Below are 16,223 nucleotides of genomic sequence, written 5' to 3' on the forward strand. Positions count from 1 at the left end.
ACATCTGATAACTCATTATCATTTTTTGGTAGTAAAATGAGATCTGTGACAACGAGTTTGAATGGAGTATTAAATGGACAAATACGTATGAAAAATCTTATTGAGCGGCTTTAAATTAAATTTAGGTATGTTTTAGGTAAGCTTTTCAGCAAAGGAGCATGCTTAGAGACAACTTCTAATTCCTCAGTTTCTCTGCTTCCAAAGCATTCTCTATTCAGACTTTCTTAAACTCAAGGACACTACAATAGTGTATACTGTGTAGAAGATATGTTCCTTCTGAATTTCCCCCGTAAATTTGCTGAAATGCAAGTTGTATCATGAACTTCACAATTAGCAAAGTGTGCAGTTTGAATGGAGATCTGGCATGTCGATGAAATTTTATATTCTTCCTCCACTGAAATTACAGTGGACAAAATAATTTTTTTTTTGCAAATTCCTGCTATTTTCTTGCATGCTGTCTTAGAGGAAAAAAAAAAAACAAAACCCTTTTACCCTGCTGTGTATGTAGTATTGCAATTTTCATAGAGGTCTTTTTCACCTCTGTCCCTCTCTTTCTCCTGAGCAAAGATCAAGAGAGTCAAGAAAGCTTAGCAGGGGCTCTAGGTTAACTCCTTTAGGTTACAGTTTAAGGATAGAGGAGCTCATCCAGGTTTCAGGGCAGACACTTGACTGAATTAACTATGAACCAGTCTCTTCAGATCAGTGTTCAAAAACCAGCCTATTTTAAAGTGTGTGTCCTCACTGACAGCAATTCCACTGGTATGGAGACTGCACAAATGTTTTCCTTTATGGTAAGTGCAAACCCATGAAGTTGGCTGACTTTCTCTGAGGCAGAACACTCCTAACTCTTGTTTCTAATTAGAATACAGAAATGTTTTGCTTATGCTAGAATCTCTTGGATTCTATCTCAACAGTCTGTGAAACTTATCTGATTGGCCCCTTCTGGTTGGAATTTAGGGAAAAGATGAGTCTTGCAAGTGCAGCTTAGTTTTCTTAAAAACTTTAATATCTGACTGCTAGATTTCTATAACTACTTAAATATGTTCATTAATCATCTGTCTTCAAACAGAAATGATTCTACTGAGTATTTCTGTTAACTAGTGCTCTTCAGTTCTGTCTATTTCATTTTTATTTACATCCAAGACATCACCTGGCTCTGCCAGACGTCCATGAGCAGGTAACACGCTATGAAGAGAAAAAACTCTTTTGGGCTCCACTGTTAATTTGTTCCAGGCTGGTTTCAGACTTGATTCAATTTGATCAGGTGAAACTAGGAATATTTCCAGCATGCAGAATAATTCATTTTACTCCCATTTTGCACCAAATTGGACACTGTAAGGCTCTGTAAAATTTATTTGTACTAGAGAATTTGAGAAAAGATTAACTTATTTCTCCAAGTTGTGATATCGCTAACTTCCTTCACTCCACTCATTTGCCAAACTCAGGACTGTTCTTTGGATTAACACACCGAGTAGAATCCTCTTTCAGTAGTGCATTATTTTACCGTACTGCAACTCCTGTACTGTGTGGACTTGTATAGCCCTGGTTAATTGTATTCATACAGAATATACAGTGTCTACCATAGCACAGTTTGGTCCTATCTTTTTGAGAAAATTCTTAAGAAAAAAGTCCAACTTCCTCCTTCAATATTGAGAGCCGAGTGCAGGATGGATGTGCCTGCCTGGTGTCAGCTGAGGATGGAGGCTTTGGTGGTGTTACCATGGCAACTGCCTCTGCAAGCTGTCTCAAGGTCACTCCGCAGTTGTAGCCTGGAGTGTTTGCTGCTTAAGTAAAACATCTACACCAAGTGTAATTCAGGAAATGATCAGTGCTTTGCAAAAGCAGCAGTGGGGCTGCAACGCAGCATTTTATTTTGGGTTTGAGGTTCTCTTTATTCCGTGTTTTAATCCATCAGGTATTTTGAGACTCTTAAGAATCAGCAGAGTGTAGTTGAAACATATGCTGTAAGTGGTCTAGTATCAATAACATAAAAATCGTCTTATTTAAAAGCGAAGCAAATACAACAAAAAATAACATGGAATTGATAGAAACTGAAAAACACGGATGGAAGTTGGTGACCAGCCCTGAAGCTTGTGGTGCCAAAAGAACTGCATACACTGGTGGAAATGTAGACAAGGTAATGAAAACTTCTTTGCTGAGTTGAGAATTCAGAGCTTCTTGTGTTTGAGGGTTTCTGCTACAGGACATTCAGATTCATTCTTGCATCTAAATCTTGCTGGATATAGTTTAAGAATTGCAAATACCCTAAGAGTATTTTTAGTCTAATGCAGAGCAATTCAAAGATAAGGAGGAGTTGCTCATGAAGTTGATCCTGTGTCTGAAGTTACAAGACGTCATATGCATGCATAAAATTGAATCAAGTAAACTGGCATTTCATTTGAATGAAAAAGTACTGTTTCCTTGTCTTTGGATGGTTACCTGGTGAGTAAAAGTAACAATACTTTGTGGTTTTTTGTTTGTGCTTCCCCCTCCCCCTTCTTGGATTTAAACTTGGATTTCTTCTTTCCTCATACACCGTTTGCTGCCATGCTACCACTTTAGTCCATCAAAACAAAGCCATTAGTTTCAGCATCCTTGGAGTACTACTCGTGCTACACAGAAAAGCCAGGTGAGTTGATGCTTCTATTTCCTGGTTAACAGGGTATGCAGACATACAAGGAGGGAATGAAAACATAAGAGCTGAAGATAACAGATTGGTAGTCCAAGCAGTAAAATAAGCCTAAACTCCAGTGGGGGATGGATGAGTTGTGGGTTACATAGAAATTATTGGTAAAAGAGATTTAAGAAATCTCTCCTATTAAAGTTGGTCTGTAAAAGACGTTTACCTAAGTGTCTGCATCTTTTTCCCCAAAGCAAACAGTCTGTTCAGATTTTAACACATTATATAATGAAGATACTAGTGTATTGCTATAATGTGAGGCTATAGCAAGAAGTGACGTGTTTTCACCTGTGCCACATAATAGAGGCTACCAGGATGTGATAGAAAAGTCATTTTTACATGATGCAAAGTAGTGGCATATATAAGCACTTAGTTTCTTGACTACAAAATAAGCAGTCCTTGATGGCAACTAAGAAATTGCACTTAGAGAAGTATTTACCATGTGGTTTTGTTTGAGCCTTAGAATCATAGAATTGCTCTGGTTGGAAAAGACCTTCAAGATCATCAAGTCCAACCACAACCTCACCATGCTACCCTAACAACCCACCACTAAATCACGTCCCTGAGCACCACATCCAAACAGTTTTTAAACACATTCAGGGATGGTGACTCAACCACCTCCCTGGGGAGCCTATTCCAGTGCTTAACAATGCTTTCCATAAAGAAGGTTTTCCTGATAACCAACCTAAACCTGCTCTGGCACAACTTGAGGCCGTTTCCCCTTGACCTGTCACCTGTCACCAGTGAGAAGAGACCAAAATACCAGCCTTGGGGCTGGTGTCTGCATCACTCATTACCAGGATTATGTGAGTTGGAGGTGTATCACCCCAAAGCTCTCTGTGCAATCTTGTAGCTGAGCCACCGCAGCATGGCTGCCTTGTTGCTCTGCTTTGTTAGCCTGTGCTGAGTTCCATGGTAAGCCTATCCAAGTTTTGAACTAAATTCTTGCTGAATGCTGCATCTTGGCTACGTTGCTGGTAGAAGGTAACTCCAGAGCTGCCTTAGATGTATTCAAGCAAATTTAAGTACAAGAAACCATCATAGAATACGTATCTTAATCTGTTTAAGAGAAGAAAGTCAAATTTGTATTTCACTAAATAGGAGAGTTTCCTGAAAGTGAATGGGATAGCATTGTGAATCAACTTTACTCCTCTGTTTATCTTCATTGGTTTGTTACAGTGTATTGCTCCTATTTAGCAACTCTCTAGGAGCTCACAAGAGAAACAGTTTCTGCAGCTGTTAGGTTTTTTTTTTTTGAGAATGCAAGTGGTTCTTATCATTTAACAAAATCAGATGAGCTATGATGGCAGATAGTGACAGTGTTTTGTTCAAGTATATGTATTTGCATTAGGCAATATAGACTCAAGTTTAGCTATGCTAATTGCCTCAGCCACTGGAAGCTTTTCTTTGCAGTAGCAAAGCTGCTTCAACTTTCTAAATTAATACTTTAACAAAACCTTGGATGCTTTCCTATAGTCATACTCACTCCTCTGAAAGTTTCTTCTATTACAGAACCTTGCTATTTAGTAGTTCCAATCCAGTCTAGATTCTTTTTTTCTTAAATAATAGAAAACTTGCAAGTCTTCCAGGCTTTTCTTTCTCACCAAATAAAGTTAGGCATTTCGCTAGCATTGTGTACACAAATTGATTCATTTAGGACAGACTCCAATATACTGTTCTTTCTGTTTAAAAAGAAACCCACCCCATCAAACAAACAACAACCCCAAAACACTGCTGACCAAAAAAAAATGATCTCACATTTTATTACTGTGAATGAAATGGAGTATTTCTCTTCTATTGTTACTCTGGCTTCATAGCATCAACAGTGGAATAATATAAGTAACTGAAAGCCCTGTGGAGATCTTAGCAAAGAGCACAACTGAAAAATGGCTTGTTCTAACTTGCTTCATGTGTTAGTGCATTTCTAGCATATTCACTGTAAATCGAAGACTTCACCTCTAGAGCAGAGATTTCACAAACTTCTCTGGCTTTTCTCTGTATACTTGCATAGAAAGTCCTCGTATGTTTCAACATTATATTCAAGAACCTGAGGGGCCCTGGAGTAGATTGAGGTAATTGCTTAAGTTCTTAATAGAATTCTAGCCACAGTCAATTAGTTTTGGCTGGTATTTCATAGCTGAAAGAATTTGCATTAAGACTTGTTACATAAATTGTATAGAATGTAATGTAAAGACATTCAGCTTTTATGAGAGTATTCACCAATTGGACTTAGCCAAAACACTTCTTTTTAATAGGAAAAAATTGTACAAATGGCTCCCCTCCCTTTTTTTCTAATCAATTTAATTGCACCCAACCTAGCAGGCTTTTTCTTATTCTGACTGTAAGAAAAACTCATTAAAAAGTCTGCTAGAATGACACCTAGTATGGGACTCCATGCAGTTAATGCTTTCAGTCATAGAATGCATCTCTACCTGCCAAAAGGCTAGAGAAATAGAAGGCCAAAGCAGAGATCAAGTGTCAAATAAAGCAAAGAATGCAGAAGTGCTTAAATTCCCTTAGAAGCTGTGTTTGTTTGCTTGTTCAGAATTAAGATGTTTTCGTTTTCTTCCATTTGGGATAATTTGTATTTACTGTTCTTGTTACCATGTGTCCAGATGTGACTAAAGTTGCTCCATGCAGAAGTTACTTGCCATGCTTTTCAGTTACTCTGTCTACAAAGTACTGAATTGCTAGAAATATTAAGTTCAATATTAGTGTTTACCACTCCAGAGCAGAAGTTTGTTTAACCCTCTCAGAGGAAAGTTATTGCTTACTAAATATACAGAAGGTCATCAATTGCTGTTAGTCTGAAAGCCTTCTGTATCTGGCACAAGCATGTTAATGTGCAGTGATTTCTGCTAGTGCTCACAATGTCTCTAGGAAAAACAGGTATTTCATAAGTCGGACATCATCCATAGCTTGTTTATAGGGGAAAAAAACCACCTGACTTACAGAACTAGCTAAAGCAAAACACAGACAGCATTGCAAGTACGCTGTCATGGAAGTGATTAAGGGCTGGAGTGAGCACGTTGCAAGTTTTCACCACCACTCTTAGCCAGAGCCTGGATTTGACTCTAGATGTGCTTCTGCATTCAGCTTTAGGAATTAATCTAGAATTGGTCCCAGTGTACCTTCCAGACACAGCTGAAGAAGGGGTTCCTGGGGGCATTCCTGGCACTGCTCCTAGAAATGATGTCACTGGTGAGCTCAGGGTGTGAGAATCAGTCCTGTGAGGGAGTTCAGAGGCTGTTCTAGAAAAACTTGTAGAGGTGGTTATTGGCATACATCTAGAAAGGATCCTGGAAGTCTGCCCACAAAGTGCTTGGAGCATGCTGATTCTGAGTGATGATTTTAAATAGGAAGATAGAAATGGATATAGAGGTAATTCCAGAAATCATTTTAAGTTTGTAGAGGTGGTGCTGGAAAATGATTCTAAATGTGGTGGTAGATCTGATTCAGAAAACAATAGCTGAGAAACAGGTTCTTGGTGTTCTAACCACATGCCAAATTTGGTTTATTTTTGTTGTTGTTGTTACAAGTCCTGCCTGAGTTTGGCACCTCATTTTGAGCACTTCAGTTTTTTCTCAGTGACTAAGCAGGTGCTGGGTTTTGTCAGTGTACTTTTGAGATCTGATGTTTTCTTGCCACCCGTGTCAATTCTTGAATGAGTTCTGACCTCCAGACAAGGTTACATATTGTGTGATACAGGTACTTCCATGTGGAGGAGCACTCAAAACCAGTTTGTTGTCTTTTAAAGATGAGCAGATGCTCATGCTTCTTCCCTATTTCTTAGTGTATTTGAAATGCAAAAGTGTCTTAAAGAACATTGTTCTCAAAGGTGTTGTCATTCTTTCAGATCATTATTATGTAAACATTATTCTTTCCTAATAAATCAATCATGAATTGGTCTGAGTTGGCTTGACCTTGTGAAATGCTTTTAAAAAGTATCTTCTGCAGGTCCTCCAGCAGTGTGCAAAATTTCACTATTACAAAGTCATGCTAAACAGGATTGTTCCGTTACTGTCGAACAATGTGAATGTCAGATTGTCTTTCTCTGAGCTACAGAGCCCATTTTGTTGTTGTTTTAAAGTTCTGTAATGAAACTTAAGCAGCACTCAGTGATTATGAAAAATAATAGTAAGTAATTAAGTACTGCTTCGTTAAGCAATTAATAACCTTTAATTTGATATACTGTGGCAATGGGCGATTTAGTTCTCTAGATCTGATTTATTTGTTGAGCTAAAAAATGTGTTTTGTAAGCACATAAACTCCTAGCTGTAGCTAGGAAGCTGACTTGCTGTAGAAACTTATTTATTAAGTTAGTGCTAATGAGAAAGGACTCGACTAAAGTTAAAAATAGAGCACATTGAACTTGACATGAACCTTAATATCTTTTGCAGCTTTTACAAGGATTGTACTGTGAATTGTGTATTGTTGGTTTCTCACTGAGTAAAAGTATTGAAATAAACAGTGTATTATGAAATAAAGCCTCTGCCATTGCTTTGTTTACATTCTGAATACTTTATCTAAATGCTTCTTTACAAATTTGATGCCAAGTTCAAGCTTAGACACAGGATTTCTAAGTTGTATTAAGAATTGAATTTTTAAAGGCAGAATAAATTGTTGAAGACATAAGACAACTGAAATGTTTTTATTGTGAAAGCCTAAAACAAATATGTTCTGTTTACTTGGGAATTGGATAGAACCAGTGTGGTAGATCAGATATTTCACTAAAGGTGTTTGTTACTATGGTCTTAAGGTTGTTTCTGTGTTTGAGCTTGGTTTTACGTGGATCTTTATTTTGCGTAGTATAAATTAATTACTTTATAGATATACTACTCTTAGTAAAGAGCTTGTTGCATGAAGATTTGCCATATAAAAAGAGTATAGTGGGCTTGAAAGTACAGACATAGATTAAGATCAAATCTATGGAACAATTTCTGAATTAGAAACAATTTATCAGCACTTAAACTGTCTTTTTTTTTTTTTTGCTTAAGATTACAAGATTCCTATATAATATAACCCTGGGTGTACGGGAAGAACAATGGGGGAAAAAGTGTTTTGCTCTTCAGACATTTCATTTTTGCCTCTTCATTATCAGGTGGCAAAGCTGAAAATAAATATAAGGCATTTTCACGTAGTGTAGAGCTTAAATGCAGAATTTGCTGCCACTGAATATTGTATTGATTTTCATGCGTTCAAAAAGAAATTTGTTTACTCAAGAAGGAGAAATCCAGCTGCTGGGAAACTCAGTCCTTCAGAACCAGGAAATTCCGAAGCTGGAGACTGTGAAGTTTGAGAGTATGTACAAACAGTGACATGCTTACCTTGTTCTTTTTAGGCATTCCTACTGGCTTCTGTTGGAGAGAGAAGACTGTGCTAGGTAAGTCTCATGTTTGACTTGATTCTCTGGGCTACTTTGATTTGTGAGAAGCGATCAAGAGAAAACATTGACGATTAGGGAATTTGGAGAAGGGAAGAGATAATTGCAGTTCTCTTAGAAAAATAAAGCTATTTCTTATGGTTTTGATTTTTTTTATTAGCAATCTGTATAGCATGCTGTCTTTCACCTCCCCTAAACTTGAGGAAATGTATGGTATGACTTTGTGTTCAGTAGTATCTGAGGCTGGTGTGCTTCATGGGGGTAGCTGGGCCATGAAAGAATGTTGTTGCTTTTTGAAGAATGCTGTAGTGGGATTAAGGGGTAGCATCCTTCTATGTAAATATTCGCTTTTAGTTCTTAATTTCATATCACTGATGCTAGAGTTTTCTTCTTAAATAATCACTGATTTAAATTATTTTCTCAGGACAGTTATTCTTAAACAATGGTGATGAAATTTCGTAGCTCAAACTGTTTGGGCCCAGAGTGTTGTTATGCTTATCATCAGGGTGTGGTTTTGGTTATTTGGTCATAACTTGGGGAGTAACCCATTTCGCCCTCAGTACTCAAAGAGATTAGCGTGTTCAGTTTATACCTGTTGCTGTAGATCAGTGAAACTGATAGCATGTGTGGACATTGCATTCAATGAAATTTTGCTCCTTGGAAAGGAAGCACTTCCTTCATAGTAGTATCTTGTGATAAGTTCAACTTCTTCTCTCTGCGGCTTAGCAGGGTGCCCCGTGATAATATTCAGTGACCTGGCTTTGGTTAGAGTAAGGGAAAGTCAGAGCGAAATGGAGAAAATGAAAGGAGACGGAAAAAGGAAAATCTTCTGGAGAATATTCTCTTCTAAGCACAGAGAAACTGTTGTGTTTCAGATAGCTGTGCTCATTAAAATGTTCCTAAGTAATGATTTACAGACAAATGCCACACTGAAGTAAATAGTATGTGGTGGAGAGAAGGGATAAATAACTTATGCTCTTGGCTGGATAGAGACGCATGTGTAAGCATATTGTCTGTCATAAATCTACCTACAATGAAAAAACCTAAATCATGGTATTTATATTCAGACAGACAGAATTATTGACATCAGATTTAAGTTTTGTATGCTCTTCAGTTTCCTTCATGCTACACTGTGTTTATCCTGTTACTGGATGTATGCTGTCAGTTATTGGCTTCGTTTATGTCAGAATCTGGTGGAAGCCTGAGCGTTGGCAAGGTTTGGTAGCTTTTTGAATTTTTAATGGATGTTTACATGTGCTAAAAACACTTAATTGTCCTTAAATAGAAAATATTAAAGCTGTACCATGCGTGGAGATAGATTTTAGCAGAAAAGCCACTAATTTTTATGAGGCCCAGGAATACAGCATTCTCACTCTGATCTACGTAATTCCTTTCTTTTGAGTTCCATGTCAGCATAGTGTACTATAATAGAAATGCAGTCAGTGCAGTGTTTACTGACAAGAAAACACATTATCAGTTGCACTTGATAGGTGATGTATTCCAGTTTTATGGCATAAATGTATGACTGATGCTAATCGCTTAGCTGTTGATATGCTTAGCAGACACTAATAAAAACCTCCCAGTACATGGGTGTGTCAGAATACTAGTTCTAAAGCTTAGCATCAAATTAGGCTTTGAATTATCTGCAAAGTACCTGAAAATTTGCTAGAAGAGAACAAATGTTTAAATTATGGTGGATACATCTTGGGTGTCCTATTGGCAGACAAATGCTCAGGCAGCGTGTCAGGGTCTATTGAATGTAAAATGATTGCGCTGGTCTTCTGGTGTGGGAACTAGAGATACAGTGCATTTAAGAAACAGCTCTATCCTGGTGTTTCTTCCAGTGCACTATATAAGAATACATAAAATTGCTTCCTAATGTTATGAAACTACACAACTACTTAGCCATTTATCTACAGAGAAGGAAGCAAGTGGATCTGTAACAAAGCATTGCGAATGTTTTTGGCACTTAAAGGGGAAGGATGTGATCTGTTCTTCCGTTTCTGGCAGTCGCTGACCTCTTGTATTAACTTTCAGAAAGGCTGCAAATCTTCCTAAATTTACTTTGAATTTCTGTGCTAATGATGACAGTGTCATTTTGGAGAATGCTGCAGGTAAACGTCGGTGTTCGAAAGGTGCTGTTTGTATAAACACTATAAGGAGCATAAATGATTTATTGATTGGTGAGCAACTATTACAAAAATACTTGCTGTAGGAATCCTTGAGAAGGGTAGATTTATTTTAAAATATCCTCTTAATGAAAGCTAAGGTTTTAATTTTTGGTAGAATATTGGAAAAGAATAAAAGCAGGATGTTTTTATGCAATGGAATTGTTCATGAATAGTGTAAAAGTTGTTAGGGAGACATCATTTGTGTGATGAGAATAATAATGGATTTTTGCAAAATCTAAAGAATTCAAAAGATCAGTAAAAACATTCTGTGATTGAAGCAATAGCAAAAAGAACGTGGTAATGATTCTTGAAATGAAGGCAAAGTGAGATTAATTGTAAACCTGAGCAACCCGTTACAATGGTATCAGTTTCTCACTGGGCTGCAGTATGTAATTCTCTGATGATGATGTTTTACTGATAATTGTAGAGGCGTGATGCTAGCATCGATCTGAAGCTTCCTAACAAAGCCAGGGCTGTTTTGAGAATTTTGAGCTCTTTGAAAATTGGTACTTACCTTGCTGCAGGTAGCGAATCCTGCTTCTTGTGCTGCTTTTGTTGGACTCAGAGATGAGTCTGTGACATCTCATTGAGTGCGATTTTTCCATTTTGTGCAGTGCTAAAGAGAGACACCCATTTTAGCTCAATTCTTAAATAGCCCCTGAAATGCAACATTTTAGTGATCATTAACAGTGATGTGCAAAATGAAGCTGTCAGGTTTTGCAGTAAGTTTTAGCAGATGCTTTTGTGTTATAATTGTTACTGTAAAGGGGATGGGCAATATTTGAAACGTAGTGAGATGACCTGGCTATGCGGTGGAGGAACAAATTAATCTGAGAGTGATTCTATTCTGTTCTTAGTTTGTGGTTTAGCTGAAGGTACTCTACTAAGCTTTGATCACTATGAAAATGAAATACTGTAAGATACCTGAGAACAAGCAGAGGAAAGGGTCTTTTTAATGGAATGCTCAGATTGGTTATACTGTGGATGCATAACTGCCACTTCAAATTCTGAATGCTAAGCATTAACGTTAAACTAAATGAAAGCCTCTTGCTATCATACCAAATGTACTGCATACACGCTCAAATTTATTCAGGGATGTTAATTACAGCACTGAGCTAGAAATACCTCCATGTTTCAAGGTCAAAATGTTTTAGAAATGTCACTTCTGCATTAAGTAGTTCTACTTTTCGCTCCTTACAGTGGAGCAAAAGTAGCATGTAAGCACTGATGCTATGCATGGAAAACTAAACTTTTTTGATTTCATCTATTCAGTAACTTCCTTTGTTTTCTTTCTCTAATCTTGTAGTACCTCTTCAAATCTGAGTTATACCAAAAAGTCAAGAAAAATCATTAATGAGCTTTTATTATGAGGTTAGAAGGTGAAGATCAAATATTAAAAGCAAGGGGAATGTGATGTGTGGCTTTTGTTTTTATCCTCAGAAGCCCTCTAACATGTCAGGCATTTAACTCCCATTGAAGCCAATTTGTGTGAGCCTGTGTGTATGTAACCTGAAAGCCCCTAATGGATGGCTGTCTTCCCTCCCAGCCTTTTCCCCACAGTGGTCAAACACTTTCAGAATTTAATCTTTGTTTTTTTTTTCTTTTTGGTTGTGGATTTCCCATCTGCAGATTTGTGTTGTTTGGGTTTGGTTTTAAACAAACTTGATACTTCACATTTGAAAATAAGAATATATGCAAAGCTTTGACTAAATTGAGTTGTTTTACAGTGTTAAATAATACATTAATTGACGTTGATTCTGTAGCTTAGTTCCCATGCAAACACATGAATAAATGCCCGTAAGTTCTGCATCTGCTGAGTACCAAAATGCGCCTAAGGCAAGTCAGTGTGATTTATAGACTGTATTTCTTTCCAGCTCGTGTGTTGCTACCCCCCTGCTGGCTGGTGTAAATATTTCCAGAGGTTAAATCAGTGATTAAATGCCAGTTTAAAATCTACTGTGAATGAACATTCTTAATTGCAAGCTATGATCTGTGATAACCAAGACTGCATAGATCTGGCTTGTTTACTCCTCATAGGAAAAAAGAATACTTTGAGTGGAATTGAAATTCCCTACGTACTCAAGTTGGGCAAAGGCAAAGTTAGGATGCAGGTCCTTGACAAGAAGTAAGTTCTCCGTTATGAGAGACCATAATCTGTCGCTGTATGGTAAGGCAAACGTGATTGCTGAAATAGTAATGCACCTTGGAGATGATACAAGGCATAAGTAAGTAAAATAGCAAGAAAAATGTGAATTGATAGGTGACAGTCCCACAGAGCCTAATAGGCAGCTGCACAGAAACGTGCTGAATTATGTATGTGCAGCAGGGTTAAAGGAAGAAGAGTTGAGAGTTGATGGTGGTATTTTAAGTTTTCTGAATTACCTCAAACTTAATTCTTTCAGTTTAACTTTCTGTATGCCTTTAAAAAGCATATGGAAAAATTACTGGAGTTTGCCATTACGAGATTTCTGCTCTGTTTGCCAACAAGGCTGTCGTATGGAAATCCACAAAGCTATTGACACCACTTTGGCCACTGGTTTGTGTGCTTTCAACATCAGCTAGCCACTGGAGGGGAAGGAAAGTAATCCTGTAGCTGCACTGTGTAAGACCCCTGTCTTCTGTTTCAGCTGGGAACATGAATGGGGGTGCAGCCTTTGCAAAGCCCTTGAACTGACTGCTGCCTCCTGTTTTGTGGGTGCTGTGTATGGGTGGGGCAGAATAACCTGAAAAAATGTCCCAGTTCACTAGCTGCTGTGCTGCATAGCTGGCAAGTGTATAGGCAAGCTGCTCTTGGTCTTTATAATATGATGATAAAGCATGTTCTGTCCTGTCAGCATGGAGGAGCTGTGCAGTGACAAAGCTTGCTTGCTTGGATAAAATACTTGAGGATCTTGGCAAGTGACTTTAAATAAAACTGAGCATGTGCAAAGACTTGAAGGCACTTCATCTGTGCAGATGGAACATCAAAGCAGCAAGATGATGTTTAGCTTGTTTTGAGATTTGATCAATTTCTTTTCTAAAACCTTTAACTTCTCAGACTGAATAGGAAGTTGTATTTTGTTCAATGTAATTATCCACTCTCTTTTTATAATGTCTGAATTAACTTTGCACAAGTCTTTCACCAAAGTAATTTTGAGGGGTGTGTGTGCGAAACGGTTGTTGAATTAGAACAGACTTCTGTGATGGAAAATGTTAGGCATCCTTAACCACAGTGTCTGCATAGGTGATGATATGCTTCAGTATATTTTTCTATTTCAGGCAAAGATGCCTACCCAAAACCAACAATGTTCCGTTCTTTCGACTACATCAGTTTGTTGAAATTAGCTTCCATTCAGCAGACCCTCCTAATTTTAGCCTAGTATGAAACTTTAGTTGCAATATTGAGTATATCAGGACTGTTTTAAACATGAGGTAGATTAAGTTGTGTGTGTTCATAAATACAGTCAGTGGGGCCCATTTCCTAGGCGCCCTTGTGGGGCATGTCTGTTGGTGTGTGGTTTTAAACATTTGCCAGCAGTCCTTTCTTTCCCTCACCCTCTGCTTGCTAATTGAGACTAAAATCTTTATTTGTGCACAAGAAGCTAAAATAATGCTCTCTTTTGTTTGGTAAAGGTCTTATTTTCATGACCTGTAAGCTTTGTGTCTGGAAGTAGAAGAAATTACATCTGTTTGGCTTTGTGCATAATGCAATTGTGGCATATTTTTTAAATAACTTCTTAAATATCTTTAATATTATAGGTGAACACAGCTAATTTCTAACTGAGTTTGTAAACAGCAGGTGTAGTCTTCAGAAACTAGAAATAAGCATATGCTGTTGACTTACGGAAAAAGCTTGCATGCTTTTCTCAAATGTGCTTTTCCTAAATGGAGTCAGAATAATGCACAGTGTGGATTGGGTGGAGCCTCAGAGCCTCAGTAGGATTGAGACATGCTGTTAATTCAAGGGCAGTCTCTTATTAGCTTCATGAGCTGCATAATGAAATGTAGAATGTAAAAACTAGATATTCATGGGAATTGTGTAAAGTTTAGTAAAGGGTCCTCAGAATTGTTCATAATTACAGACGTGCTAGTGCATCATTTTGTATCTCTTTGCTTGAAAACATGATTATACATGGCTTTAGTTAACTGATTACTTATGTGGAGATCTAGTAAACATTTCTAAATATTGCTCGAGTTTTGTAATTAGTGTATTTTTGGAGCCAGTGTTAGAAATTGCTAGTATCTTCCCCTCCCCCAGCTCTCAAGCTCAGAGAAGTCTAGTTTGCTTGCAGCTGCAGTGGTAGGCATCTTTCAGGAAGTGACCTTGGCTTGTATTAATCAAATTCAGAACACACAGAAAAGCTTCTTGGTAACATGCTGACTTGATGTAAAATTTTATAGCATCCATTTTCTTTAAAAATGAGGCCATCTTATAAAAAGGGAACTTGTGATACCTCAATTTAAATGAATTTCTCTAAAATACATGGTTTTTAGAGAAAGTAAAATAACAGAAATATACTGCTGTTTTTACTGAGAGGAAAATACCTTTTTATATATGTAATTAAGTCTTAAATTGCTCCTGGCAAAACTGTATTTTAGCCCAGGTAAACTATGAAAATAGTGTTATTTGATAGCTATTTTTCATTGGTCTCTTGTCATTTTTGAATTAGAGTAGAAAAGGTTGGTAGTAGGGCATGATCTCAATCAGTGAAGATTCTCATGATGCATTTAACTTCCTGACATGATGCATTCTAATCATTTACTGTATCTTTTGTTAACAGCTCTCCAGCAGCCTCACAGTTGCTGTGTTGAGCTATTTTGCCTGTTTGCATAGATTAAGGATCCGTGCCTATTGAAGAAATCACTGTTTTGTTCCTGAAACAGCTTTGAAGAGTGTGTGATTTCTTTCATTGTGCCCCATACTATTGGGTGTGTAAAAATGGAAGTCTGTTTGTAGGAGTGTCTGTTAAGCCTTTATCCTTCTTTGGAACCTGTGCAAAGGGATGAGACCAGAATATCTTTTTGTCATTATGAAGTGTTGTGCAAGTCAGAAGGTTCTTGGGTAAGATAATTTACCAATTTTCAAACTGCAGCTTTCTGGAAAACTAGTAATAGCTGCCCCCTGACTAATGTTTCCCGCCCCCCCCCCCGTAGGTTGTCATGAGCATTATCTCAAACCATCTATTATCTGATTTTAGTGTTTGAAAATCTGAGCTCTATCTTAACTGCTGTTTTCAGCGTAAACCTCTTCTGTATGCTGATAAGTTATTTACTCATTTTACTTCTTCATAACTGTATTCTGATTTTGGTTAATCTGTCTTCAGTGTTGAGGATCTGAGTATGCTAACATAGGTGTTCTCAAGTGTTTTCTGGCTTTACTGTTGCAGGCTGCCTGTTTTGGAGAGCTCAGTTGCACGTTGTCTTCCTTGCAAAAGAATGCCATTTTCTTGCCATTTTACTGGCTATCAAGTCAGAGTTGCCAATCATTTATTTAGGTCTCTACATAACCTTACCCCTTTCTGATTTTTTGAACATAGTCTTAACAGATTTCACTGCATGTTTTGCACGCTTTCATTATATTCTATTTATTATTGCTCCAGACTGAGACCTCTTCATCTGTATCTCCCTTTGGAATGCTTTTAGCCTTCTTTGCCATAGTACACAAGGCTAATGAAGGGATGATAGATCTGTTGCTCTTTGCTTAAGTGTAGCAGACGCTGACTTTCCAAGTTGAAGTGGCTTGCAAAACACAGTTGTAGATGGCCATTCCCATGTTACTCAGTATTTACCATCTTCAACATTTTCATCAATCACCAAGAGAATAAAACTAATCCCAGCACAGATTTTTGTGATAACCCATCACAAACCAATGCATTGAGCCAGTAGCTCCCTGTGACAGAACTGCATTTCTAGTGATGATATTCTGACTCAGGTCATAATCTCATCCATTAAAAATGTAAGCCTGAAATTCTGATTAGAAGATGACAAACTAGAAGCATTGACACAGATT

At 37.5% G+C, this 16,223-nt stretch overlaps 1 protein-coding gene across 17 annotated transcripts in view; it reads left to right on the forward strand.

Moving 5' to 3' along the window:
• The window catches only part of NCOA3 (nuclear receptor coactivator 3), an 89,395-nt gene that overhangs the window by 24,067 nt on the left and 49,105 nt on the right, over nt 1-16,223 (forward strand). For 14 of the 17 annotated variants that reach the window (XM_021417113.1, XM_021417114.1, XM_021417112.1 and 11 more), the window contains one exon: nt 8,022-8,063. The exons of 2 other annotated variants lie outside the window; for them this stretch is intronic. The gene's annotated coding sequence lies outside the window, so the exon portion shown is untranslated. Of the gene's footprint in view, nt 1-1,047; nt 2,630-8,021; nt 8,064-16,223 lie in introns of those variants that run through there. One more of the 17 variants, XM_021417120.1, reaches the window with a different exon arrangement.

The sequence above is a fragment of the Numida meleagris genome, chromosome 19 (assembly GCF_002078875.1).
Source record: "Numida meleagris isolate 19003 breed g44 Domestic line chromosome 19, NumMel1.0, whole genome shotgun sequence".
Classification (NCBI taxonomy): Eukaryota; Metazoa; Chordata; class Aves; order Galliformes; family Numididae; genus Numida; species Numida meleagris.